We start from the raw sequence: 20,548 nt of genomic DNA, 5'->3' as shown, positions 1-20,548 counted from the left end.
AAGCCAGGGCTCGATGAGAGTGCGGTCAGTGAAAAGTCAGGGGCTCGATGAGAGTGCGGTCAGTGAAATACCAGGGCTCGATGAGAGTGCTGTCAGTGAAAAGCCAGAGGCTCAATGAGAGTGCGGTCAGTGAAAAGCCAGAGGCTCGATGAGAGTGCGGTCAGCCTCTCCAGTTTGTGAGTTCAGAGTCTGTTTGGAAAAATAAATCGAGGTGTGACATCACAGGAAAGTCATAAGTTGATTGGCTGGTGAGTATTACTGCTTTGGCATTGATTCTAAAAAATATAGCAGGTTAAAATGGATAAAAATATTAAGCATTAATAACAAGTAACAAGTGAGTAGCTGGTGAATATTATCTTCTACCTTTTATTTTTCGGTAAGGTTACATACAAATATACAAACATACGATATAAGAGCAGAAGTAGACCTTTCAGCAATTCAAGCCTGCTCTGCTATTCAATAAGATCATGGCTGAACTGTTTTTGTTTTGAATTCCACATTCCCATCTACCCACGATAACCTCTGATTCTCTCGCCTAACAAGAATCTACCTCCGCCTCAAAAGTACTGCGACTCCGCCTCCACAGCCTCCTGAGGCAGGGAGCTCCAAAGTCACACAGCCCTCAGAGAAAAAAATTCGCATCTCTGCCCTAAAAGGGCAACCCCTAATTTTAAAACAGTGCCCCCTTGTTTTGGGCTCACCCACAAGAGGAAACATCCATTCCACGTTCACCTTGTCAATGCCTTTCAGGATTTTATATACTTCAGCCAAATCACCACTCACTCTTCTAAACTCCAGTGGAAACAAGCCCAGTCTGTCTAACCTTTCCTCATAACACACCTTACTACTATTAAGGTGTGTTAAGTATTAGCAGGATTTATCAGTATTAGTAAGGTTTATTAATAGCAGAAAGGTATATTAGTACTGTTAAGGTTTATTAGCAGTAGCAAGGCTCACTAATAAATAGAGAAATGGCAGGGCTGCTCCGATCTCTAGAATGCACATCTTGAGCTATGTGGGAACTCCAGGACACTTCCCGTGTCTTAGATAATCATATGCACAGGAGGCGTTGTCAGTTGCAGTAACTTGAGTGCTGGGTTTTGGAACTTCAACAGCAGGTATCACTGCAGTGCATCCGTAAGGTTGAGAGCTTTGTGGATGGCACATTTATGAATGTGGTTATCCCACAGCTTAACAGTATGCAGGGAAAGAGGGAATGGGTGACCACCAGGCAGTCAAGAAGGAACAGGCAGGTAGTGCAGAAGTCCCTTAGTGGACCGCACTCTCCAACCAGTATTCAGTATTCTGATTACTGATGAGAGTGATGGTGCATCTGGGGAGTGCAGTCAGAGCTAAGTCCATGACTCAGCTGTACAGTGGGATACAAGGATGACTGGAAGAGCAATAATGATAAGGTAATTTGACAGTCACGGGAATAGATAGGCGTTTCTGCTGCCACAGACGTTAATCCAGGATGGTGCGTTGCCTCCCCGGTGCCAGGGTCAAAGATGTTGCTGAACAGCTGCAGAGCTTCCTGAAGGGGGAAAATGAACCATCAGCAATTGTGGTCCACATTGTGGTATGAGCAACTTGGCAGAAGGAGGGATGCGGTTCCATAATCAGAATTCAGAAAGCGCGGTTGGAAATTAGCAAGCATGACCTCAAAAATAGTAGTCTCCAGATTATTCCCAGTACCACATGCAAGTGAGTGCAGGATATATAGGAGGATAAATCAGATGAATGCGTAGTTGGAAAGGTTGTGCAGGAGAGAGGGCTTTAGTTTCTTGGGTTATTGGACTGGTTCTGGGGAAGATGGGACCTGTACAGGCTGGACGAGTTGCACCCTAATAGAACTGGGACTGAGTTCCTTGCCAGCCATTTTGCAAGTACTACTGGGGAGAGTTTTAACCAACTTGGCAGGGGTATGGGGACCAGAGATAATATTAAAGAGGAATACCAAGGTGTAAAAAAATACTATGAGAGCTAGGTAGCACTAGAATAAGGAGTAGTAAGTTAATAAGTGGGGTCAGAGTAAGGGAGAAAATAATAAAACCCAAATCAGGCTTACTGTGGTATGTGGTTGCACGGAGTGGTAAATAAGTTGGTGAGTTACAGGTGCAGATTACCATGTGGAAATATGGGCCTGATTTTTTTCAGTCGGAAGGCAGGTTTGGCGGGAGCGGGCGGGGGTGGTCGTGGAGCCAACCACCTCCCGCGATCGGCTCCGTGCCGCCATTTTACAGGGGTGGGCCAGTTAAGTCCCACACAGCGTAAGACGCGAGATGTAGAACTCAGCGCTACCTGTGCGGGCGGGGGTGGGGGGGGAAGAAGAGAGAGTCGGCGCCAGCGCTCTATCGCACGTTCAATCTCCCTGAGGCACAGACCTGCTTCAGGGAAATTGAATCACTATTGAAATAATTAAATAAATGGGGGAAAAAATTAATTAAACACGTCCCCTCATGTGACTGTGTCATGGGTCATGTTTTGATATTGCACAAAACGTTTTTATTTGATTCATAAAAGCTTTGGGAAACCTCATCGCGCTCGGATAAGTCAGAGCTCCCTGGATGACAAAAGAGATAGGAATTAAGACAAAGAAGAAAAAGTGAGCTTATGAAAGATGTCAGGTAGAAAATACAATTGAGAACCAAGCTGAATATAGAAGGTTCAGAGGGAAGGTTTAAAAGCAAATAAGAGGAACAAAGAAGCAGTATGAAGAGACTGGCAGCCAACATAAAAGGGAATCCCAAAATCTTCCATAGGCATATAAATAGTAAAATGGTGGCAAAAAGAGTAGAGCCAATTAGGGAACAAAAAGGGGACAAACAGGGGCATAGCTAAGGTATTAAATGAATACTGTCTTTACCAAGGAAGCTGGTCATGGCGAAAGAGGAGATAATTCAGACACTAGAAGGGTTCAAAATTGATAAGGAGGAGGTATTAGGTAGGCTGCCTGTACTTAAAGTTAATAAGGCACCAGGACCGGATGAGATGCATCCAAGGATATTGAGGAAACTGAGAGTGGAAATTGTGGAGGCATTGGCTATAATTTTTCAGTCTTCCTTGGACTCTGGGGTGGTGCCAGAGGACTGGAGAATTGCAAACATTACACCCTTGTTCAAAAAAGGGTTAAAGATATGTCCAGCAACTAAAGGTCAGTTGGTTTAACTTCGGTGGTGGGAAACTTCTAGAAACAATAATTCAGGACAAAATTAATAATCACATGGATAAATGAGGGTTAATTAAAGAAAGCCAGCATGGATTTCTTAAGGGAAAATCATGTTTGACTAACTTGCTGGAGCTTTTTGAAGAGGTAACAGAGGGGATTGAGAAGGGCAAATGCAGTTGATGTGGTGTACATGTACTTCCAAAAGGCATTCGATATAGTGCCACACAGACATGTGAGCAAAGTTATGGCTCATGGAATAAAAGGGACAGTAGCAATATGGATACAGAATTGGCTGAGTGACAGGCAGCAGAGAATAGTGGTTAATCGATGTTTTTCGGGCTGGAAGGTTTGTAGTGGAGTCCCCCAGGGGTCAGATATTGAGGCCCTTGTTCTCCTGATATATATTAATGACCTAGACTGTGGTGTACAGGGCACGATTTCAAAGTTTGCGGATGATACAAAACTTGGAAACTTTGTGAACTGTGAGGAGGATAGTGTAGAATTTCAAAAGGACACAGACAAGTTGGCGAAATGGATGGATAAGATGAAGTTCAATGCAGAGAAGTGAGAAGTGATTCATTTTGATAGAAAGAACATGGAAAGGCAATGTAAAATAAAGGGCAAAATTCTATAATGGGTGCAAGAGCAGAAGGACCTGGATGTACATGCGCATAAGCCATTGAAGGAGGCAGGACAGATTGACAGCATGGTTAATAAAGCATACAGTAACCTGGGGTTTATTAATAGGAGCATAGAGTACAAGAGCAAGGAGGTTATGTTGAACTTGTCAGCCTCAGCTGGAGTATTGAATCGAGTTCTGGGCTCCGCACTTTGGAAGGATGTGAAGGGATTGGAGAAAGTGCAGAAAACATTCACGAGAATGGTTCCAGGGCTGAGGAACTTCAGTTATGAAGATAGATTGGAAAATTTAGGACTGTTTCCTTGGAGAAAAGCAGGCTGAGAGGAGATTTGATAGACATATTCAAAATCATGACAGGTCTGGGTAGAGTAGATAGGGAGAAACTGTTCCCACTCATGAAAGGGTCGAGAATGAGAAGGCACAGATTTGAAGTAATTGGTGAAAGAAGCAAAAACGACATGAGAAAAAAATTTCAGTGAGTGGTTAAGGCCTGGAACACTACCTGAGAGTGTGGTGGAGGCAGGTTCAATTGAAGCACTCAAAAGGGAATTAGACTGTTACCTGAAAAGGAAGAACGTGCAGTGTTACGGGGGATAAGCTGGGAGAATGGCACTAAGTGAATTGCTCATTTGGAGAACAGGTGCAGACATAATGGGCTGAATGGCCTCCTTCTGTGCTGTAACAATTCTGACCAAAATGGAAATGTTTGAAGAAGTCTGTCACAAACAGATCAGTACTCAGACAGGGCTTCCAACCTCCTGGCAAACATGGTAAAGTTGGAAGCAAAGAACTGTGAAAAAAAGCTATCACTTTGATACAGAGTCAAATGATAGAAACTGGACTCTAAAGATCTACACATATTGCTTCTGGTACATCACTGATGGTTTATTCAAATTCACATTTTCACTTTATTGGGAAATTCCACAAGGATGCCAGTTTTTGCATATTGCTTCAATATCAGATTAACATCTTGAGCTGCATCTTTCAAGCAGTAAAATATAAAAGCTGCTTGTTTACAAAGAACCATCAGAATTTTAGTGAGGAACTTCACTGTGGCTGCAAACCTATGTCTGTACCCAGGTGCTCCTAGAGAGGAAGCTCGTGGTATCCGTTGGTACGTTTGAGGATTTCCGCAACTGGCGGGTACAGGAGGGACTGGAGCGTGTCATGGATGCACTAAACTACATTTTCAATTAATTCCACATACAACATTGTTTCTGCACCTTTAAAAGGGGATTTTCAGTAAATTGAATTATGACTGTTGACATCAATCAAATGACCATGTGAAAAGAGGCAATACCTTATTTTTAATCATCTTAAACTCTGCAAAGTAGCTACAGATGAGATGTAATTACTTTTAATTTTGTAAGTATGATGTCTTGACACTTGATTGAGTTAAAATGACTATCGGCTGCTTAGATGCAAGAGTGAGTACTTTTACCATGTGCCAGTATGAACTATATTGTTGACATCAAATCATGAGAGAATTGCTTTAAACAATATGAATATGAATTTAATAAATGGCTAATTGACAACTCCAGAACAAGGAGTGCCTTTGAAACAAGTTATTTGTAATTTAAATACATAACTGAATGAATACAGGTCACAGTCTCCTTGTTTAACATTTTGTGGAACTATTGACTTCTACTCTTAAAATGAATAGAATCAAATTTCATAATATGTGGAATTAACTTCCATAGCTCACTAGTAACTTAACCTATCACAAAATATCATTGGAACCAATTGGCAAATCAAGTCCATGCACGCAGCACAGAACGATAACTTTGTCTTCAAATTAGTCAGAAATGAAACCAACATAGTACAATTCATATGAGGAAAGCTTTTTTTAAAATATTTTGAAAAGATTTCTGAAGGCTTAACTGCTGTGTTTGTTTTATTACTCATCAAAGTTGTCCCTGAAGATCAATGTTTCTTCCAATCAAGCCCTGACATTCTTAACGTTCCCAGTGATGATAGATTATGGTTATTGCATTACAACTGTGACAGGCCAACTTCACAGTAATGTTGTGGGTTTACGAGTCACAAAGATCATTATGTTATCATGAAGCAAGACAATGTATTCCACATATATGGTATGCTGCTTGTGTGTAATAATGACAGATGAATAGCTGATGCGGCATAAATAAACTATATGTGAATACACCATTTTAATTTATGCTGATAAGGACTATTGCCCAAACACCGGCCCGGATTTTTCTCTCAGTGGCAAAGGAATGGCTTTTGCCGTTCACCTCACATACAGTTGCTCATAGATCAGGATTTAATGTGGGTGACTTGGGTCTTGTTGGAGAACTGGTGGGAGCACCACGTTGCTTTACTCTGGGAGGCCCAATGCTATTAAATTTCAAACAGGCACCTACCTGGGCAGCATCAGGCCGCCCAACTGATTAAGCCACCAGTAGGACAAAAATCCCGCCCCTAAGAGCTGCTGGTGAATCAGAGGCCAGCAGCTATGCATAATTGGCAGTGCCACTGGGAGCACTGGCCACTGCCAGTGGGGCCAGATAGATTGCTGGAGAGAGGCGAGTACGGGCAGGGTGAGATGGCAGGGTGGGGCTCACCGGCGCGAGGGGGGGGTTCGGAAGCAAGGGCAGGGAGTGGCTTCCTGCAAGCTTCCCCCTTCCCGGTGCTGAAGCCAGCGGCGGCAGGTTGGGGCCCTTAAGTGGCCACTGTGGACAAAAAAAAAAGTCTTTTGAACAAATTCAGGGCTATGATTGACAATGCTGTCCATCACACTTTGCACACACCTGGACTGAGAAAGCAGCTTTTGTGCAATTACTTTTCAAAAATAAGCCTCACCCAGCAGAGAGACAAAGCCAAATGCCATCAAGGAAAACAACATAACTTATAGAGAAATGGATCTTAGATCTGCCATCCATGGAATATGGCTATGTATAGTAGCATAGTAGTTATGTTACTGGACTAATAATCCAGAAACCGTGACTAATAATCTGGAGGTGCAAGTTCAAATTTCACCCCAGCAGTAGGGGACTTTTTAAGTTCAGTTAATTAAATAAATCTGGAACAAAAGCTAGTAACAGTGACACTAAAATGCCCAAATTGTTGTCAAAACCCATCTGGGTTCACTAATGTCCTTTACTGGAGGAAATATGCCATCTTTATGTCTCCACAGCAATGTGGCTGACTCTTAATTGCAATTTGGAATGGCATAGCAAGACATTCAGTTCTATCAAAACTGCTATGAAATCCACATGAACTGCTGTGGTTCAAAATGGCAGGTCCCCACCAACTTCTCAGGAGCAATTAGGGGCGGACAATAAATGCTGGCCTTGCTAATGATGCCCACATCCTGTGAATGAATGTGGTTTTTTAAAAAATTTCACCAGACCTAGCACTCATGTTATGCCAAAATGGTGATCCTAGTACAAAAACAGCTTGTGCTACTTTAATACTTGATTTTTTAAAAATAGGTGTGCGTTGCCCGTCAAGCCAACCCTAATCTCACCCAACATCCACATTTCTGCCCTTCTAATGGGGACACAATGAGAACAGGAACCCTGGTTGATTCTTCCTCCCTAACCAAGAGAGGAAGTGGGTCACTGGGGTCAATTATTACATCCTTTATACTGCCCTAGCTTACCTCATCTAACTTAGCACAGAGGCAGGGATCTTGTCAGATTCATATGTGAGTAAAGTCACATATGTTGTGCAAAGGGACCATGGGGCGCACGTGGAAACTAATGCAGCAAGAATCAACACTTCTGTCCAGAAGGGGAGAAAATTGACAAAGAAAGTTGCTGAGCAAAATGTTAAAATAAACTAAGGAAGCTTTCCTAAAATCTGGGCTACATTTCCTGTTAATTAGTGAATCATAAAAGTCATAAATCTTCACAGGTGACACCTTTCAGGAATATTCACTCAGTCTTCTCGTCTGCCTCTAGCCTATGCAGGGGTATTATTTCCAATATAAAAATAATTTTAGAAATTTGTTTACCAATTAGTGTACCATTCATGGTGGCACCATACCTAATGCTGAATCGAATCTAACTCCTAACTTTAACAAGCTTTCCATGCTCAAAAACGCAATCACTGAATATGCTTTAGTTTGAAATTTAAGGGAAAAAAACAGGATGGTGTAATAACATTATTTCTTACAGCAGATAATGTTCTTCCATTCTCAGTTCTTCCATTCTCACAGACTTTACTAACAAAATTATTTAGTCACTGCCATACAGAGTTCCCATGTACATTCTTAGCATTCACTGTCATTATATAGAGTTCCTACGTGCAATATCATCTGGTTATTCTCTGCCATTGTGCAGAATTCCCATGTATGTGCCATAGCATTCTCTGCCATTGTATAGAGGTCCTCTAAATGATATCAATGCATTCACTATTGATACAATTTCCACATATCTAACAAGTTTGTCTTTCTGACCACTGTCAGAACCCCAAGTGCTGAACTACTTTGTGTGCATAATTACTACAGAAGATTTCTGATTCAAGGTTAAAATATTCAAGATTTGATTGAGCAGACTATCAGCCTGATACTCCTCAGTAACACTGCATACATTATTATGCAAGATACAAAAAGCAATAACCAGAGTTTAAAAGCCTCCTGTTATCTCGTTGGCTGGCTGAAGAATTAACATCAACAGCTTGAAATAACTGGGGACAGTATCATGTCAGCACCTGTTGAATGATTTCACACAGCACTGATGGTGCACATTTGGACAGTCTACTCATCCAGAATATCAAGGAGCAACAGAAACCCTATTGTATGTTTCAGTACAGTACTCATCTATACATGTGTTAAGCCAATCAAATATGAAGTTGATATCTTTCAAGTAATAAAACAAGTTAACATTTGAACCATAGAACTGGCCTTATGAGTCATGACATGTAATGGATATAAGCTTTTCAGCTCACAAAATGAACAATGGTATAAAGAGTAGCTTATATTTGCGGGATCAAAATGTTAAACCATAGGCATTTACAGTTCAAAAGGTAGCCAATCAATCCATTTTGTCTGTGTTGGCTCTTTGTTACAGCAATCTAAAACTGATCCCACTGCTCTCTATTCTTCTTATAGCCTTGCATCTTCCTCTGCTTATAAAGAGTTCCTCCACTATTCCGTTAAAAGATGCAATGGTCTTTACCTCAAATACTCCCTGTGGCAAAGCAACTTCTGCTTCAAAAGACCTGTGCAAATAAATTTCACCTCATCTTTCTCACTTCCTTAGTGACTAATTTAAGTTGATTTCATTGATTCTGAAGCAGAGTAACGAGTCTTTCCCCATTCGCCTATCAAAATTGTTCACAATTTTAAAAATCTCAAATCTCATTTTAGCCTTTCACAATGCTCTTTCTATAATAGGACACTGAAAACTGCATAATGCGCTCTGACTGCGCCCTCACTATTGCCATGTACGAATTAATTCTTTCTTCTTTAGTCTTCTAGTCTATGGCCTGATTTATAAAACCCAGAATATTATGGCCTTTTGCACATTCAAGGAAGTATATCTTTGAACTCCTAGGTCTCTATGTTCATTCACAACCTGCAATGCCTTTGTATTGAATATGCACTCCAAAGCATGTTCCTGTCCTAAATTACATCTTCACAATTCTCTATATTAAGTTGCACTTAAGAGTACTACGCGCAGTTCTGGTTGCCATATTATATAAAAAGATAGAGGCATGGGTGAGGTTGCAAGAAGGACTTAAAAGGATGATATCAGAAGTGCAAGGTCTATCAGGAAAGAATGAATAGGTTGGCTTCTTTTCTCTGGGCTGACCAAATAGGGGCCTTTAAACTTGTAAAAGATTTTGACAGAGAAGGTACAGAAGGTATGCTTCCACTAGAACTAGAGGCCATCAATATAAGGTAGTCACCAAGAAATCAAATAGGGAATTCAAAAGAAACTGCTTTACATGGAGACTAGTGGGAATGTGGTACTCGCTGTCACAGAGTACAGTAGTTGAGGTGAATAGTACAGATACAGTTAAAGCGAATCTAGATAAGCATATGAGGGAAAAGGGTACAGAAGGCTACATTGTTAGAGTTAGTTGAGGAAGGATTGGAGGGGGCTCGAGTGGAGCATAAAAATGGGCTTGGACTAATTGGGCTGAATGGCCTGTATCTGCGCTGTATGATCTGTGTAATTCTATGCACATCTGCCACCTGTTTACTACATTCCACTAACCTGTCTATTGTTTACCAAATCCCCTTTTGTGTCATCAGCAAATTTAGATTTAATATTTCCTATGGCCAAATCCAAAACATTGATATGTATCGAGAACAAATGTAGACCCAGCATCCAAGCCTGGAAGACATTTTTTTCTTCAACTCCATTACAATGTTCATTAACTCCGGTCCTTGCTTTCCAGACCACTATTAAACTCCTTCATAATAATCGTGACCCTGCCACCAATGTACTTATCCATGTTCTAAAAGTCATACATCTCTATGTACACTGCTACATTTCCCTTTATAAGCTTGAATTGTTGCCATAATTCTCCTGTGAGACATTCATTGAAAGACTTCTGAACTTGAGTAAACACTACTTCTGCATTCCATTTATACATCTGCCTTTATTATCACTTCTTCAAAGAAATCTATTAAACTTGTTATCACAACATGTCTAAGAAATCCATCGATTATCCCCTGCATTTCACAATGCTCAATAATTTTTATCTCAAATTATGGACTTAAATACATTGTCCACTGTTGACACTGGATTAACTGGTTCATCCTTCTCAAAGGTGTTATACGTGTTACCCTCCAGCAATATTTGCATATCTAAGAAGAACTGAAAAATTGTAGTTCATTATTTCCTCTTTCAAGAGCTTAGGCTGCATGCCATACATGCCCATTGACTTATCCACTTTCCTTTCTGTATTTTTTTCAGGACCAACTGTTTCTCTGGTTATTTCTAACAATTATTCACCATCCCCCACTGGCACCCCTACACTCTCATCATCACCCTCATTTGTAAGTGCTGACACATCCAACATTTCATCCCTTTGGTTCTATTCTCTGCTAAACTATCATTTTACTTTTAATATGCTTATAACACCCTTAATTATGCTCTTTTTCATATGCCCTTATAGCTCTTTAAATGTGGTTTACCACCTCTCCACTTCATTCTAGGAGCCTCATATTTTCTTTAATATTATTAACCTTAGTTTTATGAAATGCCTTCCTTTTGAATTTGAGTTTAGTTTTAATCCCTACTTGTCCACAGGTATTCATCATTTGATATGTTTTATTTTTGTCTTGCAGGAACGTATCTATTTTATACTCTATTAAATATTTGATGACAACCCACACCTGATTTGCTGTCTTGCTTGCTAACTTAAAAGTTAACACCTGTCGTACATGAGTATTACATAACAATATGAGAACTGCTTCATAATAACCGTGACTCTGCCACCCAATATTTTTACCCATGTTCTAAAAGTCATATCAGGCAGCAGGTAGTTTTCTATTCTCATATTAAATACTGCGGTTGCTGGAAATCTGAAACAAAAACAGAAAATGTTGGAAAAACTCAGCAGGTCTGACAGCATCTGTGGAGAGAGAGAGAGGCAGAGTTAACGTTTGGAGTCCTTCTCGTAGAAGAAACTGAAGAAGGGTCAATACGGACTCAAAACGTCAACCCTGTTTCTCGCTCCACAGATGCTGTCAGACCTGCTGAGTTTTCTCAGCATTTTCTGTTTTTGTTTCAGTTATCCATTCTATTCGTCTTCCACAGCACATCACCAAAGGCAACGATTTAACGGCCACTCCCGCCCGCCCGCCCGCCCGGAGGGGCATTTTGGTCCCGCCGGACTGAACGTTGATTTAAATGGCTCGCCGCACCCGCCGGGCGGAGGGACCGCCAAATGCTGGCCCAGGTTTATCTTGTGAAGATAGCAACACTGCATTAGCAGGTGCCTGATCCAAACATGACAGTAATGGAAAAGTTTTTCATGGTCATCGCTTAGTATCATCTGACCCTCTCTCAGTGAGATCGCTTCAGCTGCAAAAAAAAACCCCATCTCCAGCAGCTCGCACAGCGCGTCAAGAAAGAGAGAGAGAGAGAGAAGTCCGATCTCCTCACTCCTGAGGTTCCCCAAATCATCCTTAAAAACACCGATTGATCTTTTTTTGTGTGTGTGTGTGTTAGATCCCCACAAAGTTCCTCCCAGCAGCTCTAAGGCCACTTTTGACCATTATAGTGAACAGGATTGACAATGAAGTCACGAAAGTCCTTACCTGTCTCGATCCCGGTCTCGAGCCAAGGTTTGCCTCCCAAGCGCCGCCGCCCAGACCTCTCCTGTCCCCCCCACCCCGCCCCGGCCAGGCAGGTCAAACCCCCCCGTCACCTCGGTGGACTCTTCAGGCTCCCTCCTTCCCCGCTGTCCCAATGCCGACCGCGAAGGACTTTCCGATGGGGGTTAGAAGCTGCTGCTGCCGCCCTTCCCCATGACGATGTGTCGCAATGATCCTGAGCCAGCTGGGCAGGTTCAGCAGCTTTTCCCGCCTCGACAGGTGATCACAAAGCAAAGCGCTTGGAACACAGGCCGCGCCACCGGATCCCTCCAGTAACTTCTTCAGCTGCTCTCCAATGTGTATTTTTTTTAAAAAAAAAGTCCCAGAGAGAGAGGCGGGGGGGGGGGGGGGGGAAGTGACTTGAGTTAGTGCCCTCTCCTGTTTGCCCTTACTTGTGGCGCTTGTATTTTCATCTCCCCAAACCACCACCTCAGGACGTCCCAAAGCGCTTGCCACCGCCAACGACCTATCTCTGGGAACACTCTGCGGCTTCCTCAATCTCCCTCATCCTACATCAAACCGACAGCACGAGTCTAAAGATAATCTGTTTTTTTAATGTGGGTCTCCCATGTGGATGTAGCCACAAAGGTTAACTCCAGTTCCACAGCGCAGGAATGTTAAAATATTCGCATTTTGCAATTGCGCTGAATAGCCCATTGTGTCCTGATCACCGAACAATGAGTGTCCCAGTTGGTGTGTTGTCCTGCTGGAGGGGCAATATTCCCTTTCTGAGTTCTAAAAGACCGTTTATGAAACAAATGTTTGTTTATTGGTACGATCTTTTTAATAATAAGTGTTAAAGTATCACCTTTAACAGGTTTGGAAGGTTTATTGCATTATGCGATCACCACCGCTGCTTACTGTCTCACGATCCAGTGAGGAATTGAATGCAGACTGGATGAATGTATCCATTCATTAAACAGGGAGGTAACTGAACATTTTGTTATTTGTCTCCTGCAGTATTCACCTATCCTAAATAGTGCTGGAATTTGGTTTCACAGAGTGCACCAGCAATCCCCTCCCCCCCACTACCTCAAGGAACCATTTTTCACCTGTGAGCTTAATGTGAGACATTAAAACCAAACATGACATATCAACAACCTAGTGTGAACCACTAGGTCACAATCAACAAAGCCACTACATTGTCGTTTCCATGTAAGATGGGCAGAGTTGTGCAATGATGACCCCAAAACGCTTGAGAAATCCTGTAAAGCCATGCAATGAAAGCAGAATTTGATTTATACACTTACACTGGCCAGCTGTAGCAGCAGTCCTGTCTCCCTGGCCCTCAGCTTGGGTGGCAACAGGGATACTAAAAGTAGCTTTAGTTTCCCTGGGTAAGGAAGAGGAAAAAAACAATCTCTGCTGTAAAGAAGGAAAAAAACTTGCATTTACATAGCATCTTTCACAGTCTCAGGATATCCAGTTTAGTACTTCTTGAAATGTAGTCACTGTTAGTATTGTAGGAAGTGCAGGAGCCAATTTGCACACAGCAAGCTCCCCCAAACTGTAATGAGATAATGACCAGATAATTTTTTTTATGGTGTTGGTTGAAGGATGGTTGGTCAGGGGAGAATTTCCCTGCTTTTCTTCAAGATAGTGCCATCTTTCAAAAATGTTTTATGTCCACCTGAGCAGATTGACAGGGCCTTGGTTTAATGTCTCATCCGCAAAACAGCATATCCAACAATGTAGCACTGCACTGAGATGTCAGCCTCAAATATGTGTTCAAGCCTCTGGAGTGAGGCTTGAATCCACAACTTTCAGACTTATAGATGCGAATGCTACCACTGAGCCAAAATGACACTTAGGACCAGATTTTCATTTTTGGGTTGGGCCCCCATGTGATATTGGAGTGACATGCACACTGTGATTTTTGAATTAAAGGCCAATCACTGGCCAGGGGACATGCTCACCATCAATTTAAAGATAGCAGATCGGCTCCTGATGCTGCAGGGCCAATAGGAGGCATTGAGAGAGCCGCAGCTTGCCGATGCAGGTAAGGGACAGAGAGGATGCCTTAAGATGAGGTCTCTCTAAGCACTTTCAAATTTGTTGAAATTAAAGTAGTGACAGCCTGCCAGGCCGCCCGTGGCCACAGCTGTAGGTGTTTATAAATTGGCTAGGGGTTATGGGGGTGTTATGAAAGTGACATGTTTGCTGGCCTCGCTCAGTTTGCCACTGGGAGGTTGTCTCCTTTGGCTGGTTGTGTCTTGGTCACTGTGGGGAGCTGACTGGAAAATTCCATTCAGTGTGGGAGGTGGCCCTAAATAGGGTCTTTAATTGGCTCAAGTAGCTACACACAGTGCAGGCAGGGAGCCATTGTGCCTCCAACCCAGCCTCTTTGAAAATGGCCCAGAGGCAGGAAGATGCCGACAAACCTATGGCAATTTTTCTGCCCGCCTGCCTCCAGCCCTGCCACCATTCAGCACTTAAGTTCCAATTTCCTTGTCAGGTATGGAAATTCCTTAGGCATGAATGAGAACACTGAAATATTGTAAATAGGGAATTTGTTCAATGACATCATATCAATATCAATGTTAGAACCACTGCAACATATTGGGTTGGATTTTCAGTGGGGTCTGTTGTGGGGGTGGGTGGAGTGGTGCGGGAACACAGGCGGTGCGACAGTGAACTGTCAGCATGTGTCCTCACTTTGCCGCTGACCACATAATCCAGCCCATAGGGTTTTTCTTCACGTTGATTACTGCTTTCCCACCAACTAATGGTGAAGTCAACACTTTTTCCTGTAACTATGTGCGCTCCAATTTTGGACAGAATTGCATCTTCATTTCATGGACACAAGATACCATCTGGTTCTATACCCAGGAAAGCATTATTCATTTCTGAGCTTTGACAATAAGTTGCAACAAGCTATTGAACCGTAAACAAAATGAGTCCTATCTTGCTGCCCACACACTAACATTTTCTGTTGCAGTTACTGGATAGCTATTTTTCATTCCCTAATCTAGTGTTGTGGGAACCCTGCCAAACCAGTTGGGCCCTTGCAAATGCAGCTATTGTTTTCTATTGTTCACCTATTCACTAGATAAATTCACTGAGAATTTGGGAGAAGAAATAGAATTGTTCGTAAAATGAATTTTGAGCGTCAGCAATCAGAATGCTTAAAATTAGGTGACTGAAAACAAGACAATGTATTACAATGTTATTGTCAAACCATATTGCATCCAAAAGCATTATGATGCAGTACTTAAAAGCCGAGCTAAACTTTACATTTAGGTGACTTTAATTTTTGACTGGCTTCCATTCACAATGTCACAATCTCAGAAACTATTAGCAACAGCAGTCCTGAAGGTTTAAGCATTTCACTTGCATTTCCCCTAACTTAGTCTACTGCATTCGTTGCTCCCAATGCGGTCTCCTCTACATTGGAGAGACCAAACGCAAACTGGGCGACCGCTTTGCAGAACACCTGCGGTCTGTCCGCAAGAAAGACCCAAACCTCCCTGTCGCTTGCCATTTTAACACGCCACCCTACTCTCTTGCCCACATGTCTGTCCTTGGCTTGCTGCATTGTTCCAGTGAAGCCCAACGCAAACTGGAGGAACAGCACCTCATCTTCCGACTAGGTACTTTACAGCCTTCCGGGCTGAATATTGAATTCAACAATGTTAGATCTTGAACTCCCTCCCCCCATCCCCACCCCGTTTCTTCCCCCTCCCTTTTGTTATTTTCAATAATTTATATAGATTTTTCTTTTACCATCTGTTTCCATTATTTTAAAATCTACAACTAATATCTTGTCAGTCTTTCCACCCCACCCCCACTAGAGCTGTACCTTGAGTGTCCTGCCATCCATTCTTAATTAGCACATTTTCTTAGATAATATCACCACCTTCAACACCTCTTTGATCCGTTTGTCTGTGACATCTTTTGATTATCTGCTCCTATCACTGCTTGCTTGTCCCTACAACCACCCCCCCATCAAATTCTCTTCCCCTCCAACCTTAGACCAGCTTATATTTCATCCCTCTCGTAACTATACTCAGTTCTGCTGAAGGGTCATGAGGACTCGAAACGTCAACTCTTTTCTTCTCCACCGATGCTGCCAGACCTGCTGAGTTTTTCCAGGTAATTCTGTTTTTGTTACGTGTAACCAGTCTGACTCATGCTGCTTAAGCTACATTCTGAGGATACGGAAGAAATTAAACACCTACGAGGATGATAATTGCTGGTTCAATTTGATACAATACACCTGGAAGGCACAAGATGACATACTGAAAAATAAGCAAGCACAAGGTTACTTTAATGGATGATCGCCAGGTCTGCATGAATTGAAAGAACACAAGGCATAGTTAGAAGTTAATAGAAGTTACATGATTCAATTCGGGACCTCTCTGCCCTCAGCCTCCAACACCATTCCAATGAAGCTCAATGTAAGTTTGAGGAACAGAACCTCATCTTTCAATTAGGTGCTTTACAGCCTTCTGGACTCAACACTGAGTTCAACTATTTTATACCATTGCCTCTGACCCCCCCCCGTTGTTTCCTTTCTCTTGGTTTTACTCTAGTTTTTCTCTTGCTTTAATTTTTAGACAGCAGTTGTACATCATTTTGCCATTCATACCTCCTTTGGCTGCTTCCTTTGACCTTGGACCACCAACACTTTTGCCATTTAATTTCTCCTGTCTCCCACCCGATCACAGATATGTTCTTTTTTTCCCAGAAAAAAGCTCACTTGCTTAAAATCTAATACATTTCTAACTTTTCCCAGTTTTTAAAATCTTTCATGGGATGTGAGCGCCGCTGGCAAGGCCAGCAATTGTTACACATCACCTTGAGAAGATGGTGGTGAGTTCTGATGAAAGCTAATTGACCTGAAACATTAACTCTGCTTCTCTCTCCACAGATGTTGCCTGACCTGCTGAGTATTTCCCATTTTATTGTGTTTATGATGTTAATAGAAGACAGTTGCTTAACATGAGCTGACTGGATATTGGCTGTAATCCAAAACATTCTGCTAAACAAGATAACAATCCTGAAGTTTTGATTGGCTGCATTCCATAAGTACAATATCTCCTCAAGAATACAACCAATTCAAATGTTACATTGACATTCAGGGTGTGGAAACTAGAAAATTATAGGGTTAGGAGGAAACTGGAGCCTATTAAATGTTCTAATTTGGTTAAACCTTTCACATGAATCTCAGGAAGCAAAACCTTCCCATAAATTCTTGTGTTTGGCCAGCGTCGCCATCCTTCCATCAACAGAAGGTGATGAGTATGCAGCAAATCAAATACATCGGGGATGGGGTTGCTTCATATGGTGCACTTTTACTGATGGCTGAAGAGACTACACCATACATTAAACACAGTTCCGATTTCTTTTTGCTGTTGCTTCTCATTTCCTGAGGGATAATATTTCACAAGAGCCAGCATCCTTCAGTACCTTATCCTAGTGACCATTCTTCATGCATAGTTTGGATAGTGAGGGCCAGTTTTCATGAGGGAGGCAGAAAGGTAACGCATCTAGGAACAGTGCATCTGTAGCTACTAACTGGTCTGTTTTTCCTCTACTTCTTGAAACTTCCTGGAGGCAAAAAAGTTAATTGCAGTCAGAACTTTCACAGCAGCAGGGAGAGCAATGCCAGCACTACAATAATGCTGCAAGTTGTTTCCTAGGAGGTCATAGATTTCTCTCACTACCTCCCTTAGACACCTGAAGTGTCCACATTGGGCAATATCTATGCAGCTGGGCAGTAATGTACAGATGTTACTGGGTTTCTTGAGCATTCAGCATGGCTTCTTGTTTATCCCACTCCTCCTTCAAGCAGCATCGATAAAGGGGCAGGTAAAAGGCAAATCATGGGCCCAATGAGATCCAAGGCAGGAAAGTTTATTCTTTGGATTCACTCAATGCATTGTAGGTTGAATTTATTGCTCATCCTTAGGTGTCCTGAGAAGATGATGATGGGCCTTCCCCCTGAACCAATGTAGTGCTTGTGGCAAGGGTGTTAGGTGGGCAATTCCAGAATTCTGACTCTGTGAACATGGAAGAACAGCAATGGATATTCAAGTCAGGATGGTGTGCGATTTGGAGAGTAACTTGGAGGCAATGGGGCTTCTCATAACAATGCTGTAATTAGCCAAAATTTCTAAATACTTGCTGCTGTGTAATGCTGGTCAAAATTCATCAAGAAGGAAGCTATAATGGTTCCTGTTTCAGTAACTAATATGTTGACTTCCCTATCTAACAAGGCAAGTACTGGTGATCGACGAAGTACAGAAATAAGGTCACAGGTTAAAATGGCATTACCAGGAATGCATTTACATGAATTTCAATATTAACGCTTCTTTAAAGTATCTTGTCCTGAAATTTCGAATGAGCAAAATGTGGGCTGAGTTCATGGTCCAACTTTATGATTTGTCACACCCCAGAAATGGAAGCTATATCAGAGAACACTTACCTTGTCATATGCAGCTAAGGAACAAGATGTCAGAATATTACATTAAACCATTCGTAACTTGTAGTGGCCATCCCTCGCAAAGGTACAGAATCAGACCTGCTCAAACTCTCAACAAGCGAGTATAATTTAGAAGAACCTTGGATAATTCTCCAGAACAGGGGCAAAAAATGAAGAATGAATGAACTACACAACAGTGAAATGTACAAACTGACTGTTTCCATTCAGTGGGCATACCAACCAGATTGTGAAAACATCTCTGAACTTCAGCCTGGTTTACACTGCAGCTGCAAATTTCCAGCTAATTTGTAATAAAACCCCAATGTTAACAGCGTGGCATTATTTCCTCTCCAGCCAGAGTTAAGCCAAACTACACAGCAGAATTAGGACCAATTGAAATACCTAACAGAAACTTCATGTTCTTTTTCTTTTTTGAGGTGAGTAAATATTTAACGGGGAGGCTGGTAATTTAATATCACCTTGTACATGAAATGAATTGGGGCATGGTGCTGTGCAAACACTGAGATCTCATTCAGTTCAAATCACACTCATCCAAAATAAATGTAATCATTAACTTTAAATGTTACTGGCATGAACCTGGACACAGTGACCGTTTGTCTTCAAGGGTCAGTTCTAGAGTTGTCTTCTTGACAGTGAGCTTTATGTGAACAGGTCTGACAAGATATATTAAATAGAATTTGATACTGACATTTTCTCTTATAGGTTATATGGTTCACTGAAGGAGCTAGTAAGAATATGAAAGGTGATATTATGTAAGGTTGATTTTTGACAGAAACTTTGCACAATTTATTTTCTAAGGCATGAAAAACAACTAAGTGGGAGTTGAAACAATTCAGTTCTTAACCCATACTCCTTTATTATCAGTATCAGCCGAGTTAGTAATCTCACCTCTGAATCAGAAGGTTGTAGGTTTAAGTCCCACTCCAGAATGTTGAGCACAAAATCTAGGCTAACGTTCCAGTGCAGTACTGAGGGAATGCTGCGCTGTTGAATGTGGCATCTGTCCAATGCCACGTTAAACTAAATCTGTCCTCTCGGCTGGATACAAAAGATCCATGGTACTACTCAAAAAAGAATAAAGGCATTCTCCCAGTGTACTGGCCATACATTTATTCCTTGACCCACCTGACTAAAAAAAGAGTATCTGGTCATTAATATATTGGTGAATGTGGGACTTTACTGTGTGCAAATTGGCTGCTGTTTTTCCTACATTACAACAATGACTTCACTACAGAAGTGTAAAGCACATTGGGACATCCTGAGATTGTAAACGACACAATATAAATCCATACAAGTAAAAAGAATTGCTTTTTTGTTTGTCCTGTTTTGTCCAAATTCATCAGCTTGTGGTAATCGTGTGACACCTAAGATTGAGAAACACTTGCATTCATGTAACTCTTTACCATATCACTCACAAAAATCCAATGGATTGTTTTCAAATGCAGTGACTGATATCTCCTTGACCAGTTTTGATTGCCCCGAGGCATGGGGACTTGGAGAGAAAATTTCCAGACTTTTCCCCCAATTGATCCTGGGTTTTTATCTGTTTTTTTGCATCTTCCAGTAGGTTACATGGCATTGGTGTGGACACAACATCTCAATTGTGAAGCATTAAGGTATCACTACTGTTCCCAAAGAGAGCAATACGATGAATTACCAGTTAATCTGATTTCTATGGATTTGGTTCAGAGAAGAATATTGGTCAGGACATCAGGCGACCTCCTATTCCTCAAACTGTGTCTCAGACCACTGTGGCTGGAGTATATTGGATTTACAATGACACCTAGGCAACCATATGAACATTTTATTCAGAACTGGTTTTAGTTTGCTAGTTTCTTATGTGATAAATGTTTATTTTTACCAGCTGGCAAAAAATTCAAATGTCTGTTTTTGATGTGATTTAACTTTTGCTATTTGTTCTGGATCGGTATATTTCGCTATTTAGCAATTGTATCAAACTGTTTTTGACTCATTCACAATTACTCAATAGGATGTTTG

At 41.7% G+C, this 20,548-nt stretch overlaps 1 long non-coding RNA gene across 1 annotated transcript in view; it reads right to left on the bottom strand.

The window, feature by feature from the left end:
- The window catches only part of LOC144695966 (uncharacterized), a 35,673-nt gene extending 23,610 nt beyond the window's left edge, over positions 1-12,063 (bottom strand). Inside the window, exon 1 of the long non-coding RNA XR_013580040.1 lies at positions 12,049-12,063. This is a non-coding gene — a long non-coding RNA (uncharacterized LOC144695966). The remainder of the gene's footprint in view (positions 1-12,048) is intronic.
- Positions 12,064-20,548: the final 8,485 nt, after the last annotated feature.

Source organism: Cetorhinus maximus, chromosome 21 (assembly GCF_964194155.1).
Source record: "Cetorhinus maximus chromosome 21, sCetMax3.hap1.1, whole genome shotgun sequence".
Lineage (NCBI taxonomy): Eukaryota > Metazoa > Chordata > Chondrichthyes > Lamniformes > Cetorhinidae > Cetorhinus > Cetorhinus maximus.
This window is presented reverse-complemented; position numbering and strand designations above follow the sequence as displayed.